We start from the raw sequence: 10,000 nt of genomic DNA on the forward strand, positions 1-10,000 counted from the left end.
ATAATCGCTACCATTGATTATACTAAAAAATGCAATCGCAATTGACAAAAATTGTTAATAATTATAATTATAATATGTTTAGTAGGCAACCTTTAAAGCAATTTATGCATAACAGGTTGCTAGCCAAATATAAACTTAATGAAGTATTATGATGGACACTTACATTCGGAATTCATATATTTAAAGAAATAATTTTGATTATTCAGATTCTATTAATATTAGCTATTGTAAATAATATTAATCAAATGAAAAGTTTTTAAATTGTTAGGATGTATTTAGCAAGTTATGCTTTCCATACATAAAATAAAAATATATTATGTATAAATAATATTAGTGCTTGTAAAAGGATTAAGATTAATAAAACTAGATATATACTCTTAATACAATAAAAAGTAATAATTTAAAAGAATGTAAAAATATTTATTTAGCTGATAAATTTAAAATGGATAATAAATTTTAAATTTTTATTAACTCTTATTTATTATATAATATTTATTTGTAATCCTTATGCAAAATAATATATGACTTGAACAACGTACATGGGGGCGTGTATACAATTAATAAATTTAGGTAGAGAAATATATTTTGAATCAATAATTTATAAGTTCACAACAGAATAGTCAGATTTTTATTGTCTATTAAATATTTTTTAGCGAATAACTATTATGTATTACTAGAATATAATAATAATTTTTTTTTTTTTTTTTTTTTTTATGTTACTTGAATGGTGTATACGTTTACACGGTGAATGTAAAATCAATTAATCAATTTATATAGAAAAATATATTATGAATTAATTATAAATAAGTTCCAATAAAATAGCCTGATTCCCATTGTGTATTGAAATTTTTTTTTAACCAATTAACTATTAATGTGAATTTGTACAATAAAAATTTTGTATTAATTCTGTAAATTATTATATATTTTTGCATTATACAGTATTTAGAAGCATTTAAATGGATAAAAATTTTTTAGAAAATCTACATATGTATCACATGTATTATACCGGTACCCTGTCGCAATATAACATGTACGATTTGTATATAAAATAAAATGAAATTTTTTCCCTAAAATTTTTTAATGAATCCCGAAAAATTCTATATATTTTACCTTTATATAGTATTTAGGACTATTTAAAAGGATAAAATTTTTTTCGAAAATCTACATATGTATCACATGTATTATACCGGTACCCTGTCGCAATATAACATGTACGATTTGTATATAAAATAAAATGAAATTTTTTCCCTAAAATTTTTTAATGAATCCCGAAAAATTCTATATATTTTACCTTTATATAGTATTTAGGACTATTTAAAAGGATAAAATTTTTTTCGAAAATCTACATATGTATCACATGTATTATACCGGTACCCTGTCGCAATATAACATGTACGATTTGTATATAAAATAAAATGAAATTTTTTCCCTAAAATTTTTTAATGAATCCCGAAAAATTCTATATATTTCACCTTTATATAGTATTTAGGACTATTTAAAAGGATAAAATTTTTTCGAAAATCTACATATGTATCACATGTATTATACCGGTACCCTGTCGCAATATAACATGTACGATTTGTATATAAAATAAAATGAAATTTTTTCCCTAAAATTTTTTAATGAATCCCGAAAAATTCTATATATTTTACCTTTATATAGTATTTAGGACCATTTAAAAGGATAAAAATTTTTTCGAAAATCTACATATGTATCACATGTATTATACCGGTACCCTGTCGCAATATAACATGTACGATTTGTATATAAAAAAAAAATATACATTTTTTTCTAAAAATTTGCATTAATTCCAAAAATTTTTTAATAATTTATTATAATTATTAATGTTTATTGAATAATTTATTATAATGCATAAATTTCATTTAATAAAATATGATAAAAGCAAAAAAAAATTTTTTTGGTCCCAAAATAAAAATTTTTAGCTGAAAAAAATTTTTTTTTTAAAATTTTTTTCTTTAAATTTTGATTATTCTGTAAAGTTTATGATGTTTAAAGCCATTTTAAACATTATCATATTTTGAGTTTGAAGCACCGGGTGTAATGTCTTTAATATATATGATGGATAGTGCGTGTAAGTTAATGAGATGAATGTATATCTATGTATAACAGTGTATTAGTGGTATTACGTTCAGCAGTCTCACACATATGATATAGTATGGTATAGTATAAGTTGTTTATTTTTCATACTGTCCGTGTATCATTCAACAAAGGTGGTGTAGAGTTGTATATGGCTTGGTATGACGTTGTTGCAATTCTATGGACACTATGATATTACGGATGCACAGATAGAGGAATAACACTTATCGTATATGTATCATTTATGTATGTTGACTGTGTAATGAATACTAAATATAATAAAATAATACACTTTTTAATAGAATAACATTTGTTTCATGTTTTAGTATGATATTAAATGGTATAGAATAGGTTGTTTATTTTTCATACTGTCCGTGTATCATTCAACAAAGGTGGTGTAGAGTTGTATATGGCTTGGTATGACGTCGTTGCAATTCTATGGACACTATGATATTACGGAATAACAGAAAGAGGAATAAAACTTATTGTATATGTATCATTTATAACGTACTTTTATGTTGACAAGAATGAATGTATATCTATATGAAATAGTGTATTTTGTGGTATTATGTTCAACAGTCTTACATATATGATATAGTATGATATAGTATAATTTGTTTAATTTTCATACTGTTCGTGTATCATTCAACAAAGGTGGTGTAGAGTTGTATATGGCTTGGTATGACGTCGTTGCAATTCTATGGACACCATGATATCACGAAAAAACAGAAAGAAAAATAACAATTATCGTATATGTATCATCTATATTATTATTGTATTTTGACTATGTAATGAATGCCAAATTTAAAAATATACACTTTCTTAATAGAATAACATTTATTTTAGTATAATATAAAATGATATTGAATATGTTGTTTAATTTTCATACTGTTCGTGTATCATTCAACAAAGGTGGTGTAGGTATGTATATGGCTTGGTATGACGCTTTTGCATGTCTATGGACACCATGATATTACGAAAAAACAGAAAGAAGAATAACACTTTTCAAATATGTATCATTTATATATTTTATTAACATGAACGCAAAATATACAAAATTATATATATATATACTCAAAATATTCTGGATGGTAATCAGTTTGGTTTATTTTGATATTTAATATTGTATTTTGGTTTTTTTGCTAGTAATGTTTCGAATATGTATATGCTGTTATTATTTTTTAGGTGTACATTGTATTAAATTGTTATCAATTATTTAATGTATGTATACAAAATAATAGCAAAAACATTTTCAATTATTATATAAAAATTTTTTTTTTTACACATGCATATTTATTAATATATGAAATTTTATCTCAGTTTTAATAAATATGTATTGAAATGAATAATAATACAATCTTATATATATTGATAATAGTCTGGATGGTAATCAGTTTGGATTATTTTGATATTAAATATTGTATTATTATTTTTGTAAAAAAATTAATGAGAATTTTGTAAAAAAACCTCTATATGTATATCTTTTTATATCAATATTTAAAAAAAAATTTTTTTTTATTAAATTATTGATTATAAATAGAATAACATATAAATTTTTTTGTCAAAGCAAGTTCATGGGTTATAAGTTTTAAACTTTACACTCCCATATGAGCACACAATATTTATATAAAAATTATTTTTATAAATAATATTACATTGACTCACCTCATACCAAGCGAGAATATTAAGTGTTATTATAACGTTTTTTATTTAAAATTAACTTTTTAAATAAAATTAAAAAATAAATGACGCTTTCAATCTAGCGACGAGTATGAGAAAATGTTTGAAATATTTTAAGACCCATTTGGTGATGGTCTGACAAAAATCATAATTATTTTTTTTTTTTTTTATTCAATAATATTTATTATGAATAACATGTTATATATTTCTTTTTGTAAAAGCAAAAAAATTATATAAATGACATAATAAAATATATATTTGAAAAAAAAAAAAATTAATAATAATATATATATCTCATATGTTTTTTCTATTAATTTTAAAACAATAGAGATATAAAAAAAAAAAAATTTATATCAGTAATGGGTGAGACCATCTGATATTTAAAATGAAATTGTAATAATATTATTATATATTAATAATTATTGTATGAAAATTTTTTTTCTTATAATAAGAAAACAAAAATATCATGTATATTATTATATATTTAATATTATAAATACAAATAGTTCCCTGGTTGATCCTGCCAGTAGTCATATGCTTGTCTCAAAGATTAAGCCATGCATGTCTCAGTACAAGCCAAATTAAGGTGAAACCGCGAAAGGCTCATTATATCAGTTATGGTTCCTTAGATCGTACCCACATTTACTTGGATAACTGTGGTAATTCTAGAGCTAATACATGCAAACAGAGTTCCGACCAGAGATGGAAGGAATGCTTTTATTAGATCAAAACCAATCGGTGTAAATTTTAATTTGCATCGTTTAATTTGGTGACTCTGAATAACTTTAAGCTGATCGCACGGTCTCGTACCGGCGACGCATCTTTCAAATGTCTGCCTTATCAACTGTCGATGGTAGGTTCTGCGCCTACCATGGTTGTAACGGGTAACGGGGAATCAGGGTTCGATTCCGGAGAGGGAGCCTGAGAAACGGCTACCACATCCAAGGAAGGCAGCAGGCGCGCAAATTACCCACTCCCGGCACGGGGAGGTAGTGACGAAAAATAACGATACGGGACTCATCCGAGGCCCCGTAATCGGAATGAGTACACTTTAAATCCTTTAACGAGGATCCATTGGAGGGCAAGTCTGGTGCCAGCAGCCGCGGTAATTCCAGCTCCAATAGCGTATATTAAAGTTGTTGCGGTTAAAAAGCTCGTAGTCGAATCTGTGTCCTACACTGTTGGTTCAATGCTCGCATTGTTTAACTAGCATGTTATGTGGGACGTCCTACCGGTGGGTGGTACAGATTATGTATAAAGTATATTTTAGTGATATTATTTATTTAATGCATTATATATATTTTTATTATGTAATTTGTCGTAAGTGTTTAACCGTTAAGAGCGGTGGCAGCCCCCAATTGCAATCCCGTCGCGGTGCTCTTAATTGAGTGTCGAGGTGGGCCGGTACGTTTACTTTGAACAAATTAGAGTGCTTAAGGCAGGCTCAAATTTTGCCTGAATATTGTGTGCATGGAATAATGGAATAGGACCTCGGTTCTATTTTGTTGGTTTTCGGAACTCCGAGGTAATGATTAATACGGACAGATGGGGGCATTCGTATTGCGACGTTAGAGGTGAAATTCTTGGATCGTCGCAAGACGGACAGAAGCGAAAGCATTTGCCAAAAATGTTTTGATTGATCAAGAACGAAAGTTAGAGGTTCGAAGGCGATCAGATACCGCCCTAGTTCTAACCATAAACGATGCCAGCTAGCGATCCGCCGAAGTTCCTCCGATGACTCGGCGGGCAGCTTCCGGGAAACCAAAGCTTTTGGGTTCCGGGGGAAGTATGGTTGCAAAGCTGAAACTTAAAGGAATTGACGGAAGGGCACCACCAGGAGTGGAGCCTGCGGCTTAATTTGACTCAACACGGGAAACCTCACCAGGCCCGGACACCGGAAGGATTGACAGATTGAGAGCTCTTTCTTGATTCGGTGGGTGGTGGTGCATGGCCGTTCTTAGTTGGTGGAGCGATTTGTCTGGTTAATTCCGATAACGAACGAGACTCTAGCCTGCTAAATAGACGTACTTTACCGGCATCTCAAGGCCCATCGGCTGTTTGTTTCCCATTTCATTCATTTTCATGTGTGTTATGTATTGTATTTATATATGCATGTATTTTTGAGATTTAACGATCAAGATTATATTTTGTATATATTGTGCTTTATGTTGCATATGTTATGGTGTATGGGTACGCAGTTTTTTGATGTGGTTTTTACTGCCGGCGTACAAATAATTCTTCTTAGAGGGACAGGCGGCATTCTAGCCGCACGAGATTGAGCAATAACAGGTCTGTGATGCCCTTAGATGTTCTGGGCCGCACGCGCGCTACACTGAAGGAATCAGCGTGTCCTCCCAGGCCGAAAGGTCCGGGTAACCCGCTGAACCTCCTTCGTGCTAGGGATTGGGGCTTGCAATTGTTCCCCATGAACGAGGAATTCCCAGTAAGCGCGAGTCATAAGCTCGCGTTGATTACGTCCCTGCCCTTTGTACACACCGCCCGTCGCTACTACCGATTGAATGATTTAGTGAGGTCTTCGGACTGGTACGCGGCAATATTTCTGATATTGCCGATGTTGCTGGGAAGATGACCAAACTTGATCATTTAGAGGAAGTAAAAGTCGTAACAAGGTTTCCGTAGGTGAACCTGCGGAAGGATCATTAACGATATATATAAAATATATTTATTTATATTTTTTGTATTGTTTTTAAATATTCCAAAAAATAAAAATATTATTGATAAGAAATATTTTTTTTAACAAAATAACATATTAATATGTAATTTTCTCAAAATATATAATAGTAATTATGTGTTAAAAGAGATTTATTTTGGTTATGATATCATATTAAAGTAATACGCCAAACTTTTTTTATACACATAATATATCTATACATATAATATAGAGAATATTATATAAATATTAATAATATATTTGTTACATATAAAATATTTTTATATTCAATATTATTATTATTATTAAACAATAATTATTAATAAAATCTATAAATAATTTCTCTTATAAAAAAGTGAAATTAAAAATAGAATATATTGAAATTATTTGTTTATATGTATATAATCTCTATTAAGAAAAATAAAATAAGATTATAATTGATATAATCTATATTTTTATTTTTCTATGTTATATAATAAAAATAAAGAAAACACAAGATAAAATTTTTTTAAAGAATAAAATTTATTTCAAATTTAAATTTCTTTATGTTTTGTCTTGATATTTCTTTTTTTTTATTAAAAGTTATTATGTTAAAAAACAAACCCATTTGTTTTGTACCATATTAATATTATATATATTTTTATGTAGAAAATAATTTATAAAAAAAAAATAAATACATTTCTATAAAATATACCAAATATTAATTATTATATCTAGCTAGCACTAACAAAAATATCAAAAATGTTATGTATATATTTATTAATACCATAATATCTTTAATTTATATATATATATATTTAAAATAAAATATATAATTTATATTCTAGAAAAATTTTTTTATTTTAAAAGAATTTATAAAGATATATAAATTAATAATTTTATTTTTTATATTAAAAATAAAGATTATTATTAATAATAATACTTACATTTAAAATTTAAAAAGATTACCCTGGACGGTGGATCACTTGGCTCGTGGGTCGATGAAGAACGCAGCTAATTGCGCGTCAACTTGTGAACTGCAGGACACATGAACATTGACATTTCGAACGCACATTGCGGTCCTTGGATACTGTTCCCGGACCACATCTGGCTGAGGGTCGTATACATTATATTAATATAATAAAAGATTATTTTACATAAAATTTTTTTTATGAAAAAGAAATTTATCAATAATTAAAAAAGAAAATTTATTTTTTCATATTTAATTAAATTGATAAATAAAATTTTTATAAAAGAAATGTAAAATTATTTATATATGAATGTTTTACGCCAAATATAAGAAAAAAATAAATATAAAATGTTTTTAATAGCATTTAAAATTTATATATTTTTTATTATTTGTCGACATTTTTAAATTAATATATCAATATTATTTTTTATCATTTATATATAATATTATAAAACTTTATGTTAATAATAATATTAATAATAAATGATATTAATAATATATTTTTAAAATATTAAATAAAGAAGAATAAACAAAAATATTATATATTAATATTTTGTTATGGAATATTTTATTTGTAATAAAATTTTCAATATACTCGAAAAAAATTAATATATATAATTATTTATTTTTTATTTTCTTCTCTTTAGATAAATATAAAAATAATATTATATAATAATATTAAAAAAATTTGAGTATGAATAATTAAGAAAATTGTTTACTTATAAAATATAACAAAAACATAATATATAAAAAAAATTTTTGTTTTAATACTTCTAAAAACTTTTACGACCTCAGAGTAGGTGAGATTACCCGCTGAATTTAAGCATATTATTAAGCGGAGGAAAAGAAACTAACTAGGATTCCCTTAGTAGCGGCGAGCGAACAGGGATAAGCCCAGCACTGAACCCCGTGGCTGATAAACAGACACTTGGGGAATGTAGTGTTTAGGAAGATTCAATATAAACCTATTGTTATATAATACATCCAAGTCCATCTTGAATGGGGCCATATACCCATAGAGGGTGCCAGGCCCGTAGTGATTATTATTGATGATAGGTGAATCTTTCCTTAGAGTCGGGTTGCTTGAGAGTGCAGCTCTAAGTGGGTGGTAAACTCCATCTAAGGCTAAATATTACCACGAGACCGATAGCGAACAAGTACCGTGAGGGAAAGTTGAAAAGAACTTTGAAGAGAGAGTTAAAGAGTACGTAAAACCGTTCAGGGGTAAACCTGAGAAACCCGAAAGGTCGAAAGATGAGATTCATTTACTTTTTATCGTTAATCAACCAATTTGTACTAGCATGTGACAAAAATTTTTATTAGGAATTTATTTTTAGTAAAAATATATGCACTGCTGTATATTGTTAATTGTATGATAACGAGGTATGCACTTCTCATCTTGTAGGACGTTGCGACCCATTAAATATTAATCTATAGGCATTGGTGCGTTGATTAATGTACAATATTATTTTTTGATAATATTTTGTGTATGTTAAACGCCTATGTTTCTTGATTAATTGTTTGATGGTATTAATTATAAATTGATATTGAGTCGCGTTATTAACGCGTTCAGATCCACCACGAGTATAAATAGGTTTTTTTATTAAAACATATTATATATACGGATTTTATGCCGTTATATGATACTATTTAACTGTCAGTAGGTGTATGATAATGAACTGGCTCATTTTTTTTTATTAAAAATTTATCTGTCAGCGACGATATAGCTTTGGGTACTTTCAGGACCCGTCTTGAAACACGGACCAAGGAGTCTAGCATGTACGCAAGTCATTGGGAATAAAATATTTTTTCATCGAAATATTTATAAATTTTATGAAACCCAAAGGCACAATGAAAGTAAATATTATTTATATTTTTTTATAAATGATAAAAGGAGGATATATTTATATTATGTATTAAATATCGCACTCCTAGGGCGTCTTATATTATTATAATTTAGTTTTCGGATTATATTATAATAGAGGCGCACCTAGAGCGTACACGCTGGGACCCGAAAGATGGTGAACTATGCCTGGTCAGGATGAAGTCAGGGGAAACCCTGATGGAGGTCCGTAGCGATTCTGACGTGCAAATCGATCGTCGGAACTGGGTATAGGGGCGAAAGACTAATCGAACCATCTAGTAGCTGGTTCCCTCCGAAGTTTCCCTCAGGATAGCTGGCGTTCATTATATAAGAGTCTCATCCGGTAAAGCGAATGATTAGAGGCCTTGGGGCCGAAACGACCTCAACCTATTCTCAAACTTTAAATGGGTGAGATCTCTAGCTTGCTTAAAAACATTATTTATAATGTGAAGCTATGAGAATATATTTTTTATATATGGATCAGAGTGCCAAGTGGGCCACTTTTGGTAAGCAGAACTGGCGCTGTGGGATGAACCAAACGTAGAGTTAAAGCGCCAAAATTGACGCTTATGGGATACCATGAAAGGCGTTGGTTGCTTAAGACAGCAGGACGGTGGCCATGGAAGTCGGAATCCGCTAAGGAGTGTGTAACAACTCACCTGCCGAAGCAACTAGCCCTGAAAATGGATGGCGCTGAAGCGTCATGCTTATACTCTACCGTTAGTTGGTATTTTCGATA

General features: G+C 28.5%; 3 non-coding genes across 3 annotated transcripts in view; all 3 read left to right on the top strand.

Moving 5' to 3' along the window:
• Window positions 1-4,284: 4,284 nt before the first annotated feature.
• LOC123304627 lies at window positions 4,285-6,440 on the top strand. The gene has a single exon (XR_006536628.1). It is a non-coding gene; the product is annotated as a small subunit ribosomal RNA (ribosomal RNA).
• A 953-nt stretch (window positions 6,441-7,393) lies between these two features.
• Window positions 7,394-7,548, top strand: LOC123304626. Its single transcript, XR_006536627.1, has one exon. It is a non-coding gene; the product is annotated as a 5.8S ribosomal RNA (ribosomal RNA).
• Window positions 7,549-8,183: 635 nt separating this feature from the next.
• Window positions 8,184-10,000, top strand: part of LOC123304629 — a 4,577-nt gene continuing 2,760 nt past the window's right edge. The window contains exon 1 of the ribosomal RNA XR_006536630.1: window positions 8,184-10,000. This exon is cut by the window's right edge and continues 2,760 nt beyond it. This is a non-coding gene — a ribosomal RNA (large subunit ribosomal RNA).

Source organism: Chrysoperla carnea (genome assembly GCF_905475395.1).
Source record: "Chrysoperla carnea chromosome X unlocalized genomic scaffold, inChrCarn1.1 SUPER_X_unloc_72, whole genome shotgun sequence".
NCBI classification, from domain to species: Eukaryota; Metazoa; Arthropoda; class Insecta; order Neuroptera; family Chrysopidae; genus Chrysoperla; species Chrysoperla carnea.